This window comes from Dreissena polymorpha, chromosome 2, assembly GCF_020536995.1.
Source record: "Dreissena polymorpha isolate Duluth1 chromosome 2, UMN_Dpol_1.0, whole genome shotgun sequence".
In the NCBI taxonomy this organism is placed as follows: Eukaryota; Metazoa; Mollusca; class Bivalvia; order Myida; family Dreissenidae; genus Dreissena; species Dreissena polymorpha.
In genome coordinates this window covers 95,159,817-95,185,124 of record NC_068356.1, presented here as the reverse complement: position 1 = coordinate 95,185,124, position 25,308 = coordinate 95,159,817, and the positions used below count along the sequence as shown (strand labels likewise).

The 25,308-nt window shown below is 34.2% G+C and overlaps 1 protein-coding gene across 1 annotated transcript in view; it reads left to right on the top strand.

The window, feature by feature from the left end:
• Positions 1-6,565: 6,565 nt before the first annotated feature.
• Positions 6,566-25,308, top strand: part of LOC127868128 (uncharacterized) — a 40,278-nt gene continuing 21,535 nt past the window's right edge. Inside the window, exon 1 of the mRNA XM_052409747.1 lies at positions 6,566-6,617. The gene's annotated coding sequence lies outside the window, so the exon portion shown is untranslated. The remainder of the gene's footprint in view (positions 6,618-25,308) is intronic.

Sequence of the window (25,308 nt, the reverse complement as noted above, 5' to 3'; positions counted from 1 at the left end):
GGAATATGTGACCTTCTTTAGAAGAAAATTGAATAACTGATTGTTCACCAAACCGACTGGAACACTTCGCCTGAGCAACTTTGCAAAACCAACAATGCCCGCCCATTCCACTTACAGATGTAACAATGCCTACAATATGTGACTAATAATTATAAAAGCTCTTAGCTGGAACAGATCTTGTGGAGTTTGACCATGATATTGTGAAATGACAGTTAAAGTTAATACTTCAGATTAACGCAATGTGCGAGAATTAAAAAGACACTCATTTTATTTTGTGTTTGCAAATAACTTGTAATGGATATGGTGTCCGCCTAGCAACAGGGAGGTCACGGGTTCGATCCCCATCGTGGTAGCGTTCTTTAGATCTCCCCCAAAGACACCAAGTACTGGTTCTAGGCCCAAGAAACTGACTCGAGAGCGTTTATATAAGCCTTAGGCTTTCGATGCAATCGAGCTAAAATAAATAGGTTTAAACTAAACAATTAAACTAAACTAGTATTTCATAGCTACAATAACGACTTAAATAATTGCATCATTTTCCCCATTTTTAAATGGGTACCTTGGTTACCACAAAGTTTTGATGATTGTCATGTATCAACATTTAAAGCACTCTTTATGATTAATTATTCAGACATTTAATGTATTTTTAAAGGTTTCATGAGAGCTTTATGTAACATAGATTGAAAGTTTAAAGGAAATTTTAACAAAACAGGAAACTTATTATTGCCTATGTATGCACTTAATTATAGGATTGGTTTTGGAATCTTTATAAATTTTGATTATCATTTAACTACGGTATTATTATATCTGACTTGCTTAAATCATAATTTTTATATCCAAATTGCTAAGATGTTGCTGTGGTTTGATTTCTACTGAAAAGCAGAACAGTTCAGTCCAAATCTGAGGCTATTATAAGATCAGTGAAAATAAAACGACTGCTGATCAACAATGGGATGTCGAGATTGCAATGCACTATCATGCGTCTTTTGCGTAACCTCGTTGATAGAGCTTTTTGACTGATAATCCACTTTAATAAATTTAACCTTGGGAAAATGTGTGACAATCGGAAATACTTTATCAATTCTCGCTAAAATTAAACAGATAATAACAAAACTGTTTGTGTTGATCATTTTCGATATTATTCTGTGTGTGTGTGTGATATATGTTTAAATAATACTTCGCATTTTGACTCGGTACTAAATCGTCCGGGGAAGACACAGTGGACTATCGATAAACGTTGGTAACACAGTTTTGCTTTCAAGATGAGGAAACAAAAACTCCCGAACAAATATTGTGTCATGCTTAAACGGAAATCGTTTCATTATCTAACCACAAATGTTTGCCTTACGGTTCACTTGATATGAAAATCGTCCTTGAAAGACTGAAATGCCACCGAAATTTGACAGTTTTCTATAAATAACAGTCGACTTCAATTTCCTACCGAAAAGTATTGTACTAAGATGTTCCATGTATAAGAAACAAAGATATTTTTTATAGACCCGCGTCATGCGATAATAGGTCTAATGCAATATGCGGCTAGCGTCGCTATGGTCCAGCATGTACATCTCGCAGTAGGTCAGGAGATACATAAAGAGACCACGAAACCTTGCGTGATTTATAGCGGATAGCGCAGCTCCTGACAGACTGCGCAGTTGACTGTGCACCTGCGCAGACAGGGCTTTAGCTACGCTAGCCAACGCGCCATAAGACCCATTTTCACATGACGCGGTTAGAAAAGTATAATTTGAATGTGTCGAAAGAAAACTGCACGTCGAAAGAAAACTGCATGCTAATTAAATATTTGAATATCATATATTTCGATGGGAAAAAATAAACTCATAATAAGCACATTGAGGACGCAAATGATGTGATCTCCCGTATTATAATTTTTATTTGCAAATATTTACGTGTGGTTTGAATACACGTACAATAAATAACACAAATTTCAGCGGTGAATATGCGACAAACAAGTGACATAAAGCAACAACAACAATTTAAATATCTTTTTGTTTAATAAAATTACATGTATTTAAAGAGTATTTTTCTAACTTTATTTCAGAGTCAGACTATCGACAAAATCGCCAATGGCAATTGAATCTGTAAATTTGCGATTGAAGTTGAAAATGTTAAAGACACTGGCGATTGAAAAAAATCAAGGTAACTCTATAAATGATATAGTCATTAGTTTAGCAGAGCTCGGTCAGCAGCTGGAGCATGCGGGTCGCGATCGGGGCGAGAGTCACTCGCAAAAGATTTTCTTGAAGAGTCCGAAGAATCGCAAAGCGAAATGGTAATTGTGCGTAGGTGGATAGTGCTTTCTCTACATCGCCTGAGGAGGGTCGGATATGGGAACTGCCGTGAGCGGCTCTGTCAAACCAGCGAGAATCGTCATCCCTCGACCCGGACGTCCTTTCCTGCTGACTTCGCTGACTCGCAGAACTTGGAAGAGTCGCTAAGCGGAATGGTATTTGTCCGTATGTAGATAGTGGTTTCACTACATCGCCGGAAGCGGGACGGGAGCAGCGGAGGTGGCAGCGTAGAGGACGGGCATGGCGGACATTGGGTAGAGATTCAGGCCAGGATTTCTAGGGGGTTGGCCCTATGAAGATAATGGAAGTGTTGAAGGACGGCGGTACCCAGTACGCTCAACGTGCTGGGGAAAGTGTTCTGGGGTTTGGGTCGACAGCTTGTGGCGTCTAGAGGGGCCTTACAAGCAGCGCAGCGCGCGAGGAGCGGGAAGAAGGTCTTCTTTAATTTTCATCACTCCCTTTGCAGAGTAATATTGTCCTGTTAGGGACAGCCAGCACTCTTTTTGGATAAATACAATAACAAAAAAGCAATGTGAGTGCATAAGATTACACTGATTGCATTGTGTATTCATAATCGGGATTGCAACCCAGAGGCAAACAGATAATCGTAAAATTAGAGACACTGTTCCAAATTTTTAATGTTTTGCTGCTAGTTTCGTTATTGATTTTTAAATGTTAAAACCTGAAATGTGACTGCTATGAATTCAAGGCGGGCTGTGTATATGAAAACATTTTGGTGTAGGTTTTTACCTTTCTCGACATTTGCAATTCTTTCAATTTGTGAATGATTTCCCGCTTGTGGCCAGAACGAATAAATGGAATTTCATTTTTATGAAAAAATCAAAACTGTGTGAGATTGCAAAAGTGCAATCTTCAAAATGTTTACCCATTTTATAATAACATGTAACGGATAATTTAATAGACTATGTGTGTAGTAAAGCGTAAACAAAATTCTCATTTTGCATCCGCTAATTTCAGAATTTTATATTGATGCAGGATTGGTTTTGCAACAATGTAAAGTGAGTGAAACTTTTTTTCGCCCGCGGAAAGCCTAAGTGGTTACAACAGTTGTACACTCTATTCTTGGAAATCGACAATACATTTTGTGTGTGCCTCTTATTATTTGGCACATTTCCAGCATCAGGCCGTAAATTCTTAAAGGCTATATTTTCATATTCAATTATTCAAATTGCTTTCTTTGCAGTCATATTGTTTTTATCAAATAAGTATTATTTTTGCCTATCCTTATATATTTTGTCAATAAAGTGTTGTTTGTTGTTTTCATAATTGACCTTTAAACATCTTAAAGCATTTACAAAAAGATGTTGTTCTGGCAGTGCAATAATGACCTCTCTTTTAATGGTTTTTGTAAGTTCCATCTCACACGGTTTCAAGGTTTGTGTTAGGTAAGCCTGTCTGGATATTGTTATTTTTTATAAAGTTATAGCATTTACTATGGCCAAACAAGAATTATCTGGAATCCAGAACTTTAAAATATGATATCCATGCACACATGGCAGGTTAATAATACATTTTTAATGTGTGTTTTGCAATAACTTAATATACCATTATAAATGATTGAATAAGAATAATTCAAAAAGATTGGCAAACAGTTTTGGCATGATCATACAAATTCACAAAGCGATAGATAATTGAGTCAAATAGCAATATACGGAAAACAACTAAAAGAGGCCTAATGAAGAAAGCGCGTATAAATATTTGAAAAGTGTATGCATTATTCACGTTTGACTGGTTATATTTTTGTGTATTAATGTCATTTTCAAAAAGTATTTATGTGTTGTATCTATAGAAACATTATCAACAGAATCTTATTATGATAAATAAGTAACAACAAGTGGCGAAAAACTAAGTAACTGATGTGGTTGTGATGCAGTTAAGAACTTTGTGGATACAAACATATACGATCCTTTACCTCATTGCTATAACTGATTATCAGTCAACACTAATCAACACCAAGCCCTAAATCTTTATAAACGATATTTCTTGTTTAGACTTAAATTACTAGTTTGACTGTATTTGAAAAGGTACTGGTATTTATAACAGTTTGCGGATTATGTTGTTTAAACAATTTTAAACGCAAATATTAAAAAAATAACAGTAAAGTATTGACTACCTGCATAAGGTTTTATTATGTGCATGGTTTAAGTATAATCAGTTCCTAAATCTACCAAAACCATTTCCATTTATTATGGCAAAGTTGGCTTTCGGTATAATTAATAAAACACTTAAGTGTGTTGTTTTCTCTTTTCTTAATTGATTGGATGTTGATTTCTATATTTGAGATGCAGGTGACTATTCAATGTGGTTTACTTCGACCTAGATCTAACTCAATTGTGTTAATTGACTTCAGAAATATTTACAAGGTTTTCTCTAAATTTGCCATGTGTGTCTTACATTATGTTGATGTTTACAGGTTTGTCAATTAACTTCTGAAGAGAATTGTGAGTTGGTAAAAATGCAAGTGATTCAAGAAAAAGATTAAACACGATATCTATTAATTATTTTAAAACAACAAAAATAACACTCCGTACTTTAACAAATATTTGAATCATTTATGGATGATCACCAATCAAAATCAGTAAAATCAGTAAAAACGCGTTTCATTTAACATTTGGAGAGTGTGTGTATGACTAATTTGTTGTTTGAATGTTTCATAAAATCTTTAAAGCCTCAGTGGTGTAGTGGAAGCACGTTTGATTTGGCCTTTAAAAGTTCAAGATAAGCATTCTGGACAAGGCACTTGTTGTCATCCTTTTTATCTTGCTTTTATAGTTATTTATTTTTTTACTACTCCAAATATTGGATTTTTGTTAAAAACAAAACCTTTATTTTTTATTTTTGAAAATCTGTGAACAAGTCCCTTTAACTGAAATCTTGTATCAAGTTTCCCCCATTCTTAGAAAATTGTTACTTCCATTGTTATCAGCAAAGTGTTAAACACTCTATACACAATATCAGTATTGTTACCTTTTTTTAATGAGATTTGTACTTCATTGTGTTTTTAAGTGGATTTTCTGCTTAACCAGGCAACATCAATCAGCCATTACCAGTTTGAAGTGAAGTATATTGGTCATTATACTAACATAAAGCTCTGTGTGTCGACATGCAACACTTTTTGGTTTTGATTACACTCGTATTTCATAATAGTAATCAAACTAATAGACAAATCACAAGTTTTTAATCAGGGGACAGTCACATTATCTATTGAACACGGCTAATTCAGATTCAGTAAATGAAAGCTCTGATTTTGTGAAGGACTTTTCCTGTTTTATTTGCGAAAGTAAAAATATCGAAACAAGTTCTGATATTTTTTGTGAAACATGTTTGAAGTGTTTTTGTCGAAATTGCCTTTATCACCATGATCAAATGTTTGTAAACCATGCAACACATGGTAGAGGAGAACAAAATATTTGGCCTTTAATAAAGACAATGGAGGATTTGCTTCTAAAATTTGATGTTCACACCAACGAAAACCTGAAAATGTTCTGCCAGGACCACAGTCAGCTGTGCTGCTCTGATTGTGTTTTACTATATCACAGGTAGGTGACACTATCATTAACTTATAGGGAGTTGAAAGTGACCAACTTTGCAAAAAGAAGGTTGATATCCCTTGCATCAATCAACTTTAAAAAAAGTTAACAGTTTCAAACATGTAGTTCATTTGTTTGAAGCATAAGAGTTATTCTAAAAATTTAAATGCTTAAATTTTATTATTTGATCATTTTTTTTCAGGAATCTAGATGTCATGATGTGACATATGTTTGTATATCTGCTACCTGCATTTAAATGCTTAAATTTTATTATTTGATATTTTTCCAGGAATCTAGATGTCATGATGTGACATATGTTTGTATATCCACTACCTGCTTTTAAATATTATCATTTTATCCGTTTTATATGTGTTATATCACTAAGATGTTTTATTTGATAATCATAATGGATAGATATGATTCATATTGCTATTTCAGACAATGTACCAACTTGGCTCTAGTTTCTGAATCTGTTAAAAAGCTGTCAGTGAATATGAAGCAATTGTCACACAAAATTCAAACAACTCTTGCTGAATTAAATATGTATGACTACACGAGGTCAACATCAATTTCGTGGTGGAATCATATAACGAAAAAACTGCAAGAAATCAGAGAGATGCGTAAGAAATTAAATGCCTATTTGGATGGACTGGAAAATTAAACTTTAAAAGAACTAAATGAAATAAGAACCGCCTTGCAAACCTCTCTCAAGAAAGATATTGACAACTGCAGACTACTGAAGGATGAACTGCAACACCTCAGTGAATCTGTACAGGGCCTTTGTGATAAGAGCAAGGAAGACATTGAGTTTATAGCCAGCAGGAAATGCGTGGACAAGATACACGAGTTTGAGTCATATCTGCACGAGAACCCAGTGAAGGTTCCGAGTCAAATAATTTTCCAGGCAAACATTAATTTGTTGCAGTACCTGAACAGTCTAGTCTAGGAAGAATTATCACAATCAAAATGAATCCAGACCAGGTCTTGACTGTGAAGAAAAAGTCCGAGTATAATGTGAAAATATCAAGTGACATAAGTCAGACTTGCTTTGTGAGTGGCATGTGCAGCCTTCCTAGTAGTCATGTCATTCTTGCAGATAACCTTAATGGCAACGTAAAACTTTTGGACCAGCATTACAATGCGTCTAGTCACTGTGATGTGTCTAGTCCCGTTGCTTCTCCAACGGACATTTGCAGAGTCACATTGAGTGAGGTAGCTGTGTCTTTTGGTAAAAAATCTGTGTCTCTTAGTAATGGAAGTGTGCAGTTTATATCTGTGAGCAATGGGCAGCTGATTACACTACGCACTTACTGGGACACTCCTGATTTTTATATGAGGATACAGAAAAAGAAAACACAGGTAAATGGATGGTTGACATATATGAATAATCAAAACATTGAAAATATTGTAAATACATGCATATTGCATTATTTAAACATAGAATATAATCACTAATGTGTATATTTTAATCACTAATGAACTTATATGCGAATATTTTGTATAAATTGTTCATGTCTTTAATTTTGATATGTGTATATATCAAATGTTTTATGCTTTATAGTGTTCAAATGTGCAGTGAGTCTTGCTGGTGACCGTATATATGTCATCGGCTCCAAAATTAATCTGCTCACTCTGGCCACAGATGGCACCGTGATATCCACCTTCATGGACCCTGAACTGATACAGCCCTTTGGTGTATATGTCACACCTGCAGGACAACTAATAGTCTGTGCAAGCAAGTCCAATACTGTCATACAGGTGAATCGTGAGGGGAACACGAAACTGGCAACTATTGCTTCTCAGTTAATCAGACAAGTTTCTGTCTGCTGCAACACCAACATTCAACAGATAATTGTGGGATTAATTGAAAACAATAAACTTATTGTCATGGAATTGCAATAGCTCATTCAATAGAAAACAACATAGATATAAACACGATTCTAAATGTAAATTCTATTGTTTTAACAAATTATTTAATTTTAAAAAGTTGTATTAATACACATAAGATTGCACCATTTCATACAAGCACATATGACATTTTTCTATGATTATTCTGATTCGTTCTTTTGTCTGGCTTCATGTCAGCGGTTATTTCCCACAAAATAAATTTTATAATTTATATACGGCTATATATGTATTGCTTTAAGTAATTATTGAGATTTATTATTTTTTGATTATTTATATATTTTGATTAATATGTTTAATATGTTTAATATTCTTGAGCAATTATTTAGAGAAACAATGTTTTGTAATTATTGTTTAAATATAAAAATTATATATTGTATTTCTTACGGTGTGTGTTTTTGTGCCCTTGACATCTAGGGCAATTAGTTATTGCAAGTGAAAACCAAAAAATATATCTTCATTATAAATATTCAAATTATTGATTTAAACATGAAGATTATTTTCTCTTTCTTTTAAATGATTATTACATTATCTTTTGTTAAGTTACTATCAATATTTGTTGAACAAAAAGAGTAAAATTGTACATGAATTTTTTATATTTTCTGTTAATTATATATAAAATGATTGTTTGAAACAATTCATGGTCACCTTTCAATTTCTGTATCTTTATTTTATGCGGATGTGTTTGTCTTTGCTGTTATGAGATTTCGAGCTCTTTTGTATATAATAAACTGCTTTCAATGTATATCTGTCTTGTATGTTTGACATTTACAACAAATTGCCAAACATTTAGATTTGTCGACTCTAAATACCCCTAAATACCTATAATGTGTGTCCTTTTTGTTGTTCGATTGTTGATATGATACAATATACTAAAGGCTCTTTTATTTCATTAAATATTAAGTATTTTATTTCATTAAATATTAAGTTAATGGTGCAATATTAATATTACATACTACACTTGTTTACCATGCATTGACCCAGTTTAATCTAGGTCGATAAGTCATTGCGACAGAATTTAATATTCTGACCAAGTTTCGTAAAGATTTATCTATTTATAAAGTTTTCATCTGCTTTTTCTTTAATTTGACCTATCGACCTAGTTTTTGACCCAACGTCACATATTATCGATCTCCACTGAGTTATCACAGTTCTGAACAAGTTTCATGGAGATTGAGCAAACATGTGACCTTCAAAAGTTTCACATTATTTTTTAAAACTTGACCTAATGACCTCGTTGTTGACCCGATGTAAACTGTTTTTTGAAAATCGGCCTTTAAATCGTTTGGAATCAAGGATTTTTTTTTTAGTTTTCCTACAGAATTATCAATAAATGTTGCCTATAAACGTTTCGAAAGCATTTTTTTAATTTGACGTAGTAACGTAGAGTTTGCCCAACGTGACACAGTTTTAAACTGTGTCTATATATCACTGTTTGAAAGTTTTACGATGACTGTACAAAAATATGTTTTAACAGGCTTTTTTTAAATATGGCGTAATCATAGCGTATTAATAAGTTCTTTTATATGACCTAGTTTTTAACCCCACGTGACCAAGTTTCAAACTTGCCGATTATCAAGGAGAAAAATGTCGTGACCAAGTTTCGCGAAGATTGGTCAACAGCACAATACACAAGACTATTGCCAAGCAATAAAAGTCCCCTACCGGTGAAACTCCACCATTTTCAGCAATATTTACATGTCTTGCAATATTTTTACAAATACTGGGTCAACTTATAAGAAATAACACGATACACAACTCGCGTGAACCACTTAACATCGATCAGACAGTATCTAAGACTAAAATCTTCACGAAGTAAAAGGCATTTTCCCTGCAAAGTTCACGGACCTCGATACCATAATTAAAAAAAACGTATTAAAAAAACATTCTTACCGTGCTTGCCGTTCCATTATGCATTAAAAATAACTGTCCAGCGCCGTTTGAAACCTTTGTTTACATACATTTCAACTTACTGACATTTTAAACACACGAGTGATTTCATTGGTCCAATGCGAAGGTGTGTCTTTACAACTGGAGATTTCATTCATGAATTCTGTCTGATCGGTATTAAGTAGGTCAAGCGAATTGTGTAATGTTTTATTTATTAAAATTTGACCAAGCATGTGAAGCAATATAACAAGATATATACATTTCCAAAACGGAAATTCATCTTTGCGTTGGATAAGACCAGGTTCATGAAAATCGCTGCACAATTGATGAAGTAATGGCTGTTCAAAGCGATTCACCCTGTTTTCGGGTGATTTCGAGTTGAATACCTTGTTATATATATATATATAATATATATTTGATAGTGATTTTTTTTTTCTTCAGAAAATTTGATTTTTCGTTATAATATGATTATTTATCATTCAAAATGATGTTTTCACTAATTAATATTATAGCCACACGCTAACCACCTGTGAGGAGGCGCAGATGAAAATCATTAAGATCAGGTAGAATCTAAAGAGACGCATATACATGGACAAGTGTTAAATTAAATAAAAGTAAAACGATAAACACGTGTAATTGGTACTTGAATACGCGGAATATACGATTCACAAACGTAAGGAATAACAAACAGATATCAAAATGCCGAAAATTATCAAAAACTAATAGTGTCGTTATGAACATGGATGCCCATCAGAGATAGCTCGTTCGGTACATAAACACTGCTGTCGGGTTCCGGCTACGCAAATCGATTATTCTTTTCATATTCAGTGACTTTATTCCATGATAAGTACAATGTGAACAATTGGTATCATATCAACAGACATGTATTAATAAACTTTTTTACATTCTCCAAACATAGCGTAATGCCGCTGACATTTGAAGTGTGAAATAACGTTGGCGTGCGCCAATGAATGTGTAGTGATACGTTTCAAATGTAATGTTTACGTTTATTATTGGAACTACTTTTTTGACATTTTGCACACGATCTACAAAAAGTCTAAACATTTAACCTTCCAAACTTCATCAAATAACGGAGCCGCGCTCAGGGAAAACGGAACTAAAGGCATGTTGCAAAGTGTCTACACATATTAGCCTGTGCAGTCCGCACAGGCTAATAAGAGGCGACACTTTCCGCCTCAACTAGATTTTTGTTAAGAAGAGATTTCCTTCGAACTTCAGTAAAAGCGGAAAGTGTCGTTCCTGATTAGCCTGTATGGACTGCACTGGCTGATCTGAGACAACATTTTGCACACACGCGTTTAGCCCGGTTTTCCCAGAGCTATGCTCAAATGTTAAAAGATCTTCTTTTATCCTGCCTCTGTTGCAAACATTGACCTAATAAAGCAGGGTCGAATAAATTTTCCTATCTTCTGTCATCAGGAAGTAGTGTATTCCTACGCATGATGTGACACATAGTTGAGTGAAACCTTTCCAAAACACTACTCAATGGTGTAGTATTTTACCAATATCGGCTGCTATCGTAATTGTAGACCAAGAGATAAATATCACATTCTCGATTCGTTTTTTATTTTTTTGTCATATTTTCAATAGGAAAGTTTAAAAAGGAACAGTTAAAAGTTGAACATGTTTTACGTGACACAATTGTAAGTTATTCGCTCGTCTGGAATGTTGTGTACATGTATGAGGCTCGACAAGAATATTGTGAATACATGTTTGGTGCCGAGATGGAGAAATTTTATCCGGTGAGGCTTAGAAAAAGAAAATAGGGCGAGCTTTAACGCGATCGCAGTGGTCCACCGTTAGATCGATTTCCCGATAACGTCCGCGGTGCTCACCCACTGTCGCCGCGATCTTTCACGATGGGACCACGCTCAGACCTCGGTGATTGTCCACGCTGACGAAACATTGTCCACGGTGGGACTGTGTTTTAGGCAGAAATCGCGCTAGACTATGTAACTAACATATTGTTTGAATTTTTGATTGAAGCATTAAAGCCTCAGTGGTGTTGTTGAAATGTGTTAGATTTTGCTTCCTTAATCCTTATCAAGGCAATATTTTGTATTAACCTGTTTTTCTTACTTTTATAATGAGTTAAGACTATTTGTTGTATTATATTCTTACCATTAGATAATTGTTCAAATTTAAATTAAACGACTTTGTTCAATTTAAACAAACTGCAAACAAGTTCCTTTAACTGAATACATGATTTAAGTTTAAACCATTTTCAGAAAATGATTTGTACCACTGTTATCAGCAAAATGTTTAATGTTATTTATGTACTAGTTCGTTTTTGTAACTTGACTATGAATTTTGTGCTTCAGTGCGTATTTAAAATGGGCTGTTATCTTTAAAAGCCAATATAATGAGCCTTTATCAGTTTAAGTTTCAGTACATGGTGTATAATACTTACTGAAAACTGTGCCTGTCAATTTGCATTACATTCTGGTTTTGATATCACGAATTGTATTTCATAAAAGTAGTAAAAATAATAGCGAGTACACAACTTTAAAATAGAGGACAGATCTCAAACCCTTTTCAACATGGCAACTTTTGGAGATTCAGTTCATAAAACTTCAGATTCAGTGACGGACTATTTGTGTGGCCCTTGCGAAAGTAAAAATATAGAAGCAAGTGCTGAAATTTTCTGTGAAACATGTTTGAAGTGTTTTTGTGAAAAATGCAATCATCATCATGATCAAATATTTGTAGATCATTTGAAATATGGAAGAGGAGAAACAAATAAATGGCCTTAAATAAAGACAATGGAGGATTTGCTACTGAAATGTGATGTTCACAACAACAAAAAACTGAAAATGTTCTGCCAGGACCACAGTCAGCTGTGCTGCTCTGATTGTGTTGTACTGAATCACAGGTAGGTTACACTATAATTAACTTAAAGGTAGTTAAAAATGGCCAACTTCGTAAAAAGGAGGTTGATATCACTTGCATCAATCAACTTTCAAAAAAATGTGAACATTTTCATACTTGTAGTTCAGTTGTTTGAAGCATTATAAGAGTTATTCTAAACAAATAAATACTACAATTTTAATATTTGATCATTTTTCCACGAATCTTGATGACATGATGTGGCATATTTAAGTACATTCACTACCTGCATTGGAATATTATCATTTTACTTATTTTATATGTTTTATTTTATCTAGATGTTTTTCATGTAAAATTAATAATGGATAGTTATGATTCATGTTGCTATTTCAGACAATGTACCAATTTGGCTCTAATTTCTGAATCAGTCAAAAAGCTGTCAGTGGATATGAAGCAGTTGTCAAACAAAATACAATCAACTCTTGCTGAATTAAATATGTATAACAGAAAACAAGAGGTCTGCATTAATATAACGAAAAACTGCAAGAAATCCGAGAGATGCGTAAGAAATTAAATGCCGATTTGGAACGACTGGAAAATTCCACTTTGAAAGAACTAGATGAAATAAAGACCGCTTTGCAAACCTCTCTGAAGAAAGATATTGACAACTGCAGACTACTGAAGGATGAACTGCAACACCTCAGAGAAGCTGTACAGGGCCTTTGTGATAAGAGCAAAAAAGACATTGAGTTCATAGCCAGCAGAAAATGCTTGGACAAGATATACGAGTTTGAGTCATACCTGAAGGATAACCCAGTGAAGGTTCAAAGTCAATTGATATTCCAGGAAAACATTGACATTGTGCAGTATATGGCTAAACAGTATTGTCTAGGAAGGATTCTCACAATCAAAATGAATCCAGACCAGGTCTTGACTGTGAAGAACAAGTCTGAGTTTAATTTGAAAATATCAAGTGACAAAAGTCAGACTTGCTATGCAATGGGCATGTGCAGCCTTCCTAGTGGTCATGCCATTCTTGCAGATAACCTGAATACGAACATGAAACTTTTGGACCAGCATTACAATGTGTCTAGTCACTGTGATATGTCTTCTACTCCAACGGACATTTGCCAAATCACATCAAGTGAGGTAGCTGTTTCTCTTAGTGTTGGAGGTGTGCAGTTTATATTTGTGAGCAATGAGCAGCTGGTGAAACGGAGGGAGTTAGAGTTGCCACATAAAGCACTAGGTATTGCCCACCACCAGGGCGCATTGTATGTCACCTCTGGCAAGACTCTGTACCACTACACACTTACTGGGACTCTCATAAAAAAGCTTTATGAAAATACAGAATATGAATATACAGGTAAATGGATTGTTAATATATATGAATAATGAATAAATATACATATTGTAAATACACATATATTCAATTATTTAAACATAAAATATAATCACATATTTGTATATTTAAATCACGAATGAACTTATATTCGATTATTGTGTTTGTATTGAGTGTTAATGTATTTAATTCTGATATGTTTATATATAACATGTTTTATACTTTATAGTGTGCAAATGTGCAGTGAGTCTTGCTGGTGACCGTATATATGTCATTAACGCCCAGCACAAGCTGCTCACACTGGCCACAGATGGCAGCCTGATATCCACCTTCACGGACCCTGAAATGCAAAGTCCATTTGGTGTACACATCACACCTGCAGGGTCATAGTTTGTGCAAGCACGTCCAATACTCTCATACAGGTGAATCGTGAGGGGAACAAGAAACTGGCAACTATTGCTTCACAGAATGATGGGTTAATCAAACCAGTTTCTGTCTGCTGCAACACCAGCATTCAAAAGATAATTGTGGGATTACGTGACAACAATAAAATTATTGTCATGGAATTGCAATAGCTCATTCAATACAAATCAACATAGATATAAACACGGTCATAAATGTGCAATCTAATGTTTTAACAAATAACCAAATGTTTAAAAAGTTGTATTGATACATATACAATTGTACCATTTCATACAAGCACATATGAACACTTTCCATGTTGATTCTGATTAGTTCTTTTCTCTGGCTTCATGTCAGCGGTTATTTGCCACAAAATAAATTCTATAATTTATGTACGGCTATATATGTATTGCTTTAAGTAATTATTGAGATTTGTTATTTTTTTATTATTTATATATTCCGATTAATATGTTTAATACGTTTATACTCGTGAGCAATTATGGAGGGAAAATATATTGTTTCATTATTTTTTATTATAAAAAGTATACATTGTATATCTTATGGTGTGTGTTTTTTTGCCATTGGTGGCTAGGGAAATTAATTATTGCAAGTGAAAACCAAAAAACATATTTTCCTTATAAATATTCAAATTATTGATCTAAACATGAAAATTAGTGTCTCTTTCTTATTTTTTTTTATTAAATTATCTTTTGTAAAGTTTCTATCAATATATGTTGAACAAAAAAAAAGGAAAATTGTACATGTATTTTGTATATTTACTTTTAATAATATATAAAATGATTTTTGAAAAACAATTCATGGTTACCTTTCAATTTCTGTATCTTTATTTTATGCTGATGTGTTTGTCTTTGCTGTAATGATATTTCGAGCTCTTTTGTATATAATAAACTGCTTTCGATGTATATATCTTTCTTGTATGTTTGACATTTTGCAACTAATTGCCAAACATTTAGATTTGTCGACATTTAATACCCCTAAATACATATAACGTGTGTCCTTTGTGTTATACAATTTGTTGATATGATACAATAAACTAAAGGCTCGTTTATTTCATTAAATATTAAGTGAATGGTGCAATATTAAGGTTTATTATATATCCAATAAATTCATCCAATCAGCATTCTTCATATGTACCATGTAACCGTCCAATATCTTCCGGTATTGGATCAAAAAAGTCTGTATTTTTTCCTTATTGGACAGTTGAGTACAAGTGCACTAAGCAATTGTTTTATAATGATGAAAGCCGTTAACCAGAAATAGTTTCCGAATGTACAATAATCGATTCACACGGGCGCTTGTCTTGAAAGTAGCATAGATTCAATTAAAGCATTTAACAATCAAAATTAAAATTAAAATGAAACAAAGAGCTGAAGAAAGGGATATAGAATAAAAAGCTTATTAGACGTTAACACTGTACAATACGTACAACCTATAAATATGACATACTACACTTTTGTACTATTTTTGATCATGCATTGACCCAGTTTCAATCTAGGTCGATATATCATTGCAAAATAAATTAATATTCAGACCAAGTTTAATAAAGATTTACCACTTTATTAAGTTTTTACCTGCTTTGTCTTTTATTTGACCTACGAACCTAGTTTTTGACCCAATGCCACATATTTTCGATCTCCGCTGAGTTATCATAGTTCTGACCAATTTTCATAGAGATTGACCAAACAAGAGTTTCAAATTATTTTCTAAAATTTGACCTAGTGACCTCGTTGTTGACCCGATGTGAACTTTTTTTAAACCGGCCAAGATATTGTTTGGAATCATGGAAAATGGTCTTAGATTTCATACAGAATTATCAATAAATGTTGCCTCTAAACTTCTCGAAAGCATTTTCTTTAATTTGGAGAAGTCATGTAGATTTTGACCCAACGTGACACAATTTCAAACTGTGTCTAGATATCACTGTTTTTTAAGTTTAACGATGACAGTACAAAAGTATGTTTTAACAGGCTTTTTCTTAAATATGGCGTAAACATAGTGTTATAAAGTTCTTTTATATGACCTAGTGTTCTACCTCACGTGATCAAGTTTCGAACCGATTATCAAGGAGAAAAAAAGTTGTGACCAAGTTTCGCGAAGATTGGTCAACAACACAAGAACGAAAATGCTGATGTTGCGATTTCTGTATGAGCTAATGCTGGTCAGGTGCACGGCTGGTGGTGTCAGACAAACATTGAAGCTGTATGATTTACACTTCAATTTCGATAGTTTTCCAACCTACAATTATGTTATGGCACATACATTTTTGTTTAGCTTACAGGCAACATTTAAATAGGCATCGTAGAGACTATTTACTATATAAATAAAACATCTTCCACAAGACAGGTAAAATGAGTAAATGATAGTAGCTAAAGTTACACCTTTCGTTACTTATTCGGACTGAATCAATATAAATAACTTTAACTCACTAGCTTGGTCACAAACACTGATATGCTTTCATGATATTACACTTGATTGATCCTGTTTGTATTATAATTTTATTCAAATAATTGCCTAACAAAATATGATCAATTACTTGTTCACATAATTTATATCTTAACTTGTAGCTACTTTTAAATCGACTGTCACTAAAACCGGAAAAATGCTTGAGAATCGTGCGTCTGGAGTATTAAGCGGCGGTACTGCGGTGACAGTTTTACTGGTATAAATAGAAAGCTAACGAATACAAACAACCATGGACAACAAATGAAAAGTAACGATAAGCAAAGATTTTTGAAGCTGACTCACTGGTCATAATCGCTCTACCATGAATTCGTTGTTAATAAGATAAGGGCTTAGAGCGTTGGTAGTTAGTTGGGCATAAATCTAATTCCTCATTGAGCTATAAATCTGGCCTCTAGAGTGTTTAAAGGCAAATGTTGGCGATTAACCACTGACGACGAACGACAGACAAAAGCTTGCCATGAGATATAAGCTTTTTGGTAAAATAATGAAAACACATTTTATATGAAACGAATAATGTGAAACTAAGGTTTACCGATTTTGCTTCACATGTTTGGTATAACAAATACAACAGCTCGTTTGAAATATAGTATATTTCTTGAATACTGATACATACATAGATTGGTTGTGTTTATTTTTCTTTTTAAAATAAGTATGAAAACTTATCTAAATCAATATTAGTACGATTCCATACTTTAATGACGTGAACATTATCGAAGAAATAGTACAGAAACTTATGGTCCCCTCGCATGTTAGTGACCAGTCAGCCCAAAATCTTAGATGGGACCGAAGCCTGAGGTTGAAGTTACGTTAACGTGTATGAGGTCACTATTATGAGAGAAGGCTCTTAGTGGTCTGTGTCATTCCTTTATGTTCTCGCTCAAACACTTTTAATCAATAAGCATAAACAGACGTTGATCGTTAATACATTCAAATAAAATGTTTTATAATATAATGCATCAATACTTAATTAAAATAAAAACTAACTAGGATTCATGCAAAATGTATTTTTCAAAGAAGAAAAAATATGGTAATATATGCTTAATTGTGTCCATTAACGATTATAGTACATATATGCATTGAAGAGGTCTGGCTCAGAACATCGTAGACAAAGTACATATGTCTATTTCTGTGCGCATGATTTTATGGAATTTTAGTTGAAATCTAGTATAAAACATTTTGAAATATAAAGTATGAATATTAACTATGAACTGTGAGTTTTTTAATAAATACAAGAACATTAGTAAATGCGGGTATGATGGACCGGCGCACTTAAAAATTATTGATTGATTTTCAATATAGGTTAACTGTGTTGGTGAAAAAATCCTAGAACGCTTAAACTGCTTAAAATAAATATCACATACAGTAACGGTTTGCTGTGAACCGTGATATGAATTTAAACAAGAAGGCCATGATGGCCCTGAATATCTCACCTGACTAACCTTGCTACATCAACTTAAATTATATCAGACCCATATAAAATCCCAAGCAAGATTTCATGAAACAATACATTCTGACAAAATTTCATTTAGACGTGATGAAAACTGTGACCTCTTTCATCTCCACAATGTTTTACTAGAATTGGCCCGGTGACCTAATTTTTGATCCCATATGATCCATATACGATCCAAAATCAGATATTATCAAGATAAACATTCTGACCATATTTCATTAAGATCTGATGAAAACTGTGACCTCTATTGTCTACACAAGGTTTTTTAAATGATTTGACCTAGTGACCTTGTTTCTGACCCCGGATGACCCAAATACAATCCCAATCCAGAATTTATCAAGATAAACATTCTGGCCAAATTTCATTAAGATTGGATATAAACTGTGACCTCTATTGTCTACACAAGGTTTTTCTATTATTTGACCTAGTGACCTAGTTTTTGACCCCAGATGACCCAAATACAATCCCATCCCAGATTTCATCAAAATAAACATTCTGACCAAATTTCATAAAGATTGGATGAAAACTGTGCCCTCTTTTTTCTACACATGGTTTTTCTATTATTTGACCTAGTGACCTAGTGATTAACCCCAGGTGACCCAAATACAATCCCAACCGAGATTTTATCAAGATAAACATTCTGACCAAATTTCATAAAGATTGGATGAAAACTGTGACCTCTATTGTCTACACAAGGTTTTTATATTATTTGACCTAGTGACCTAGTTTTTAACCCCAGGTGATTCAAATACAATCCCAACTGAGATTTTATCAAGATAAACATTCTGACCAAATTTCATAAAGATTGGATGAAAACTGTGACCTCTATTGTCTATACAAGGTTTTTCTATTATTTGACCTTGTGACCTAGTTTTTGACCCCAAATGACCCAAATACAATCCCAACCTAGATTTTATCAAGATAAACATTCTGACCAAATTTCATAAAGATTGGATGAAATCTGTGACCTCTATTGTCTACACAAGGTTTTTCTATTATTTGACCTAGTGACCTTGTGTTTAACCCCAGATGACCCAAATATAATCCCAACCCAGATTTCATCAAGATAAACCTTCTGACCAAATTTCATAAAGATTGGATGAAAACTGTGACCTCTACTGTCTATACAAACAAACTGTTGACGGACACACGCACGCACGCACAACGGACGCCGGACATCACACGGTCACATAGGCTCACCATGTCACTTCGTGACAGGTGAGCTAAAAAGGCACTTTAAACTAAAGCGCGTTTAAACACGTCTAAAGTGCTTATACGGAAACTTTTTTAGTCAACAAATGCAAAATAGCTACGTTAGCGAAAAAGGAGGCGCAAATGAAAAGCATTGAGATCAGGTAGATTCTAAAGAGACTCATACACATGAACATGTGTTAAATTAAATAAAAGTAAAACGATAAACACGTGTAATTGGTACTTGAATAAGCGAAATATACGATTTACAAACGTATGGACTAACAAGCAGATATCAAACTGCCGAAAATTATCAAAAACTACTGGCGTCGTTGTGAACATAGATGCCCATCAGTGATAGCTCGTTCGGTACATATACACTCCTGTGCTACTCAAATCGATTATTCCTTTCGTGTTCAGTGACTTTATTTCATAATAAGTACATTGTGAACAATTAGTATCATACCAACAGACATGTACTTATAAACGTTTTCAAATTCTTCAAACATATCGTGATGTCGCTGACATTTGAAGTGTGAAATTACGTTGGCGCGCGCCAGTTAATGTGTAGTAAATGTGTAGTGATTTAATTCCAATGGAATTTATACATTCATAATTGGAACTATTTTTTTGACATTTTGCACACGATCTACAAAATGTCTAAACATTAAACCGTCCAAACTTCATCGAATACATGAGCCGCACTCTGGAAAAACGAAGCAGTCCGCACAGGCTAATACGAGGCGACACTTTCCGCCTTAACTGGATTTTCGTTTAGAAGAGATTTCTTTCAAACTTCAGTAAAAGCGGAAAGTGTCGTGCCCGATTAGCCTGTATGGACTGCACTGGCTGATATGAGACAACATTTTGCAAACATGCGTTTAGCCCGGTTTTCCCAGAGCTATGCTCAAATGTTAAAAGATCTTTTATCCTGCCTTTGTTGCAAACATTGACCTAATAAAGCAGGGTCGAATAAATTTTCTTATCTCCGGTCAACATGAAGTAGTGTATTCCTACGCACGCTGTGACACATAGTTGAGTGTAACCATTCCAATACACTACTAAAGGGTGTAGTATTTTACCAATATCGGCTGCTATCGTAATTGTAGACCAAGAAAAAAATATCACATTCTCGATTCGTTTTTTATTTCTTCTCTTATTTTCAATAGGAAAGTATAAAAAGGAACAATTTAAAGTGGAAGTATCTTTAGGTGACATAATCGGTCTGTAATATTGCGTACATGTAGGAGGCTCGACAAGAATATAGAGCATACATGTTTGGTGCCGAGATGGAGAAAGTTTATCCGGTGAGGCTTAGAAAAAAAAATAGGGCGTGCTTTAGCGAGCCCAATTTTTCAGTTTGAGGCCGAATCGGATAAATTTTCTCCATCTCGGCACGAACCATGTATTCGATTTATCCTGCTTCATGCCGTTGACAAATTTTATCAAAGACAAATGATAAATTGAAATAACAATATAATTATTCTTGTCGAGCCTCCTACAAAATGAATCGAGAAATTACGAGAATGTGATATTTTTTTATCTTGGTCTACAATGATTTATCAAAATCATAATATTTGAAATCTGTATCGTATTAGCAAAGAATTTTCTATACGAAAAAATTGTCACTTGCCATTTCGATAAACTGATTTTGATGCATATGTAAAAAAACGTGAATGAAGTAATTTTAATATTGTGATATTGAATACATATTTTTTTTCACAATATTCAATCGATTACGCTTTTCTTTAGAGTATGTGACGGGGTGAACTTGTTACTTAATAAAACAGGTATACACGAAGTCACTCGCCAACATAACACCTGATTTGTTTTCATTAAAATATCATTCAATTCAATACTTACTAACTACCGAAAACTCGAAAGTATATTCGAATCAATAATTGTAACAATATAAACAGGAAATCACGAAAATATCGAATTGGATGTACAATGAACATGTGTATATGTAATTATTGGCAAGCTATATGTACACAAATGAGAAAGTACTTTCGAAATGTTAACAAAACCAATTCTTTAAATAAGCATTAAATAAACATTCATGCAAAAAACATACATGTACGTGTAATCACCGTGAACCACCGTGGCCGCGGTGGTCCACCGCGATCGCAGTGGTCAACCGTTAGATCGATTTCACCGCGATCGCAGTGGTCAACCGTTAGATCGATTTCCCGATAACGTCCGCGGTGTTCACCCACTGTCACCGCGATCTATCACGATGGGACCACGCCTAGACCACGGTGATTGTCCACGTTGACGAACGTTGTCCACGGTGGGACTGTGTTTTAGGCAGAAATCGCGCAAGACTAATAAGTATGTAACTAACGTATTGTTTGAATTTTTTAGTAAAGCATTAAAGGATCAGTGGTGTTGTTGAAGTGTGTTTGATTTTGCTTCCTTAATCCTGGGCAAGGAAATATTTTGTATTAACCTGTTTTTCTTGCTTTTTTAATTAGTTAAGACTATTTCTGGTATTATATTCTTAATATTAGATAAGTGTTAATATTTAAATTAAACGACTTTGTTCAATTTAAGGAAACTGCAAACAAGTCCCTTTAACTGACATTTACTTGGTGTGCGCACAGGTCAGACGTTTGTTTTGCTCTGAGTATATTTGTGCGATTTAACGTGTTTACAGTGACAATAACTACCAAAGATTGACATTGTCATATACGTAAACATATACTGATTAAACAACTGTGTTGGATTGCGAAAAATGTGAAAAGTTAGTGGAGTATTTTGGAAATATTTTTTGAACTATTTTACATTTAAACTGCGTAAAGTACAGGTAAAGGACAGGTGATGTGTACACCGCATAAATAGCAACTGGACAGCTACATGTATTGGCAATCGGATTAACAGGCGGTGGACAATGGACAATGGTCACCACAATACCTAGGTAAATATAAAACAGTGTGTTTACAATAGTTAACTATCCAGGGTCCGGTTTAATAAAAAACTACAAAGCACGACTGTAGTCGGCCGCCAACTGACAAATTGTCGCGTTCACGGAGAAATTTGCCGCGACTGTGGTCGCATGACTGTGTGGTCAGTCGACTGCGGTCGTTGTAGTCGCTATTTTTAGAAAATTATCACTTCCGCCATCAACATTTTTTTATTTATTGTGCGAAAACTCATATCACGAAAAGTTAATCTTAAATTTGTTAAAATAATATGATATTATTTGTTTCAAACAGAATTCGCTTGCGGATTCTTCGTCAAAGGTGTGTTTGTAATAATATTCATTAAGTGTTCAAAGTTCAAATACAAAATCTGACGCAATGAAATAAAATCTACTACTATGGTTCACGCGTCTCTGGACAATGTCATTTCGCGTGTCAAAATTGCAGAACCTCAAACATACTTGCCAACGCAGTTTCAAGATGTTGGTACTAAAGACCGTACATTTATATGAATATATTCACCATATACCAATATGAATTAGTGCGCTCGACAAATCGGACGGAAGAAAGGATCGAATGAATAATGCTCGTAGATCGAGGAAAACGCGTGCAAAAACTGCATTGTGGAGTCTTGATGTCTACGGAAGTCTGTAAAACCAAATAACGGGTTTGCAATCAGCTCTGGAATTCACTAATGATTATGGACATACTGCTGAGACATTTTTGTTAAAATGTCCTTTTTTATCTGGCTTCTAAATCTGTCCAATAATTATTGCACTTAAAGGTTTGATACATTGCATTATCGTCTGCAAAATTCATATAAATGAGAATCTATCTAAATAAGGTTAATTTTTCTATATTATAGGATTGAACTTATGACACTTTATCTGGGCAATGATCGTTTTGTTAATTATTCATATTCCATTGTAAATTTCACTTCAACTTGATACACATACTCGAATAATATGTATGGGACTCTTCTAAATAAATCTAGGTATATGGTGCCGAGAAAATTGTATTTCGGGGAGTTGGTTCCTGCATAGTTTATAATACTGTCAACATATCTGAGATTTGCTTTATTGATACCATGCTGTTTTGTCTAAAGTAAACGGTATTTTTATACAGGATATATTTCACATCTGATCTGAAAAAAAAAAACGTCATGAATTCGTACTGTCGGTACTAGGAGATTAATCAAATGAATATTTGAAGCATCTGTCAGTATTACAAAAAAAGTTTACTTACACTTATCTTGTCTGTATTTAAGATATTAGTCTGGTTATTGATGGCTCGAAACTGATCCGATTGTTTTTTTGCATTATTTTTGTGATTTAATTTTATTATTGATGTCTTTATCGATATATCATTTTATTACTCAACCTACAAAAATGACGTAATGATTCATGAGGGAAAATACTTATCCTTTATTTGTTGATATTTGTTTCTGTTTTTCCCTTCATTCGTTGTAACCACAAATTCTTTCTTCTAAAAGCCATTATTCATTATTAATATTGATGTAGGTTATATGACTCATTCAATTTTGTTATTACAAAATTAAATTGGTACTGTTTCTTATATATAAACACGAAGTGATGAAGCTATTGTTGGAGTAACATTAAAGTTGTGCACATGTAACTAAGTATCAACACCATTTTACTATACTTAAATGCATGTATAAATCATTTGTGCGTATGGTATAAGTATTGCCGTTGTTATACCATGGTGTATTTTTACAATTTTTAAAGAATGCTATCAATATACATGTATGTTGTCATTCCATATAGTTCAGCATATATATGAGCCGTACTCTGTCAAAAGTGGGTTAAATGCATGTGCGTAAAGTGTCGTCCCAGATTAGCCTGTGCAGTCCGCACAGTCTAATTAGGGACGATATTTTCCGATTTTATGATATTGTTCGTTTAAAGAAAGTGCCTCCTTAACAAAAGTCTATTTTAGGCACACAGTGTCGTCCCTGATTAGCCAGTGCGGACTACACAGGCTAATAGTGGACGCTAATTTACGCACATGGATTAAACCCCCTTTTTAAAGAGCACGGACCATATGTAGAGTAATGCGTCAACGGGACACGTTGAATGTAAAATCAGTGCCTTCAACTGAATTTATCTCAACGTACGTGTACAATTTGCGAATTATAGGCCAAGATAAGTTCCAAAGAAAGTTGCCCTTAATGAGCAGTTTATTGAATGATATTGGTGCACATAAACCCGGGATTATTTGCGCATTACCTTCCTGTGGGACTTACCCTTAACTTTCAGTGAACAGTTTGCACTCCTCTCTTGTATTAATACTACTCTTTATAAGCCGGGAGAAAAATAAATGACGCGACGTTTAGCATCATAAAACATATTTATCCCATTGTTATTAAGGTAAATCAATTAAGTGCATTTCTTCTAAACTACTGATATGTATTACTTTCCCTTGCTCGAGACATCCGTGTATTGGATGGGAAATACGCATATTGATGATACAATATTGTATAAATTTCGGAAACGTATTCTAGATCTACAGCAAAGGTGTCTATGAGCTCCAAAAGCTCTCTCCTTGGTAAGCGAAATCGACGGAAAAGTTAATCATCATTGTTCATGTCTTATGGATTTAACTTATCTCTAAAAACTCGCTCTCTTCGAAAATGTCTTCGCATTCGATGAACAAGTCGCATGAAGGCCGCCATGATTAAACTCGAAACTATCCGCGTTCATTTTGCACGGGTTTTTAATGCAGACAAAGCGTCAAGCGACGAGCAGTCGTGGTGTGAGGGGTAGACTGTGGTCGCTCGACAATATGTCGAACAACGCGCGGTCGATTGACGACCGTCGCTCTCCATTAAACACGGCTATTGTCGCACGACGATTATTCGCTGGTACAACCATAGTCGCCCGACCATGGTCGCTCTAATTTAACCGGACCTGGGTCCGGTTTAATAAAAAACTAAAAAACACGACTGTAGTCGCGCGACTGTGCGGTCGACCGACGGTTGTCGGCCGCCAACTGACAA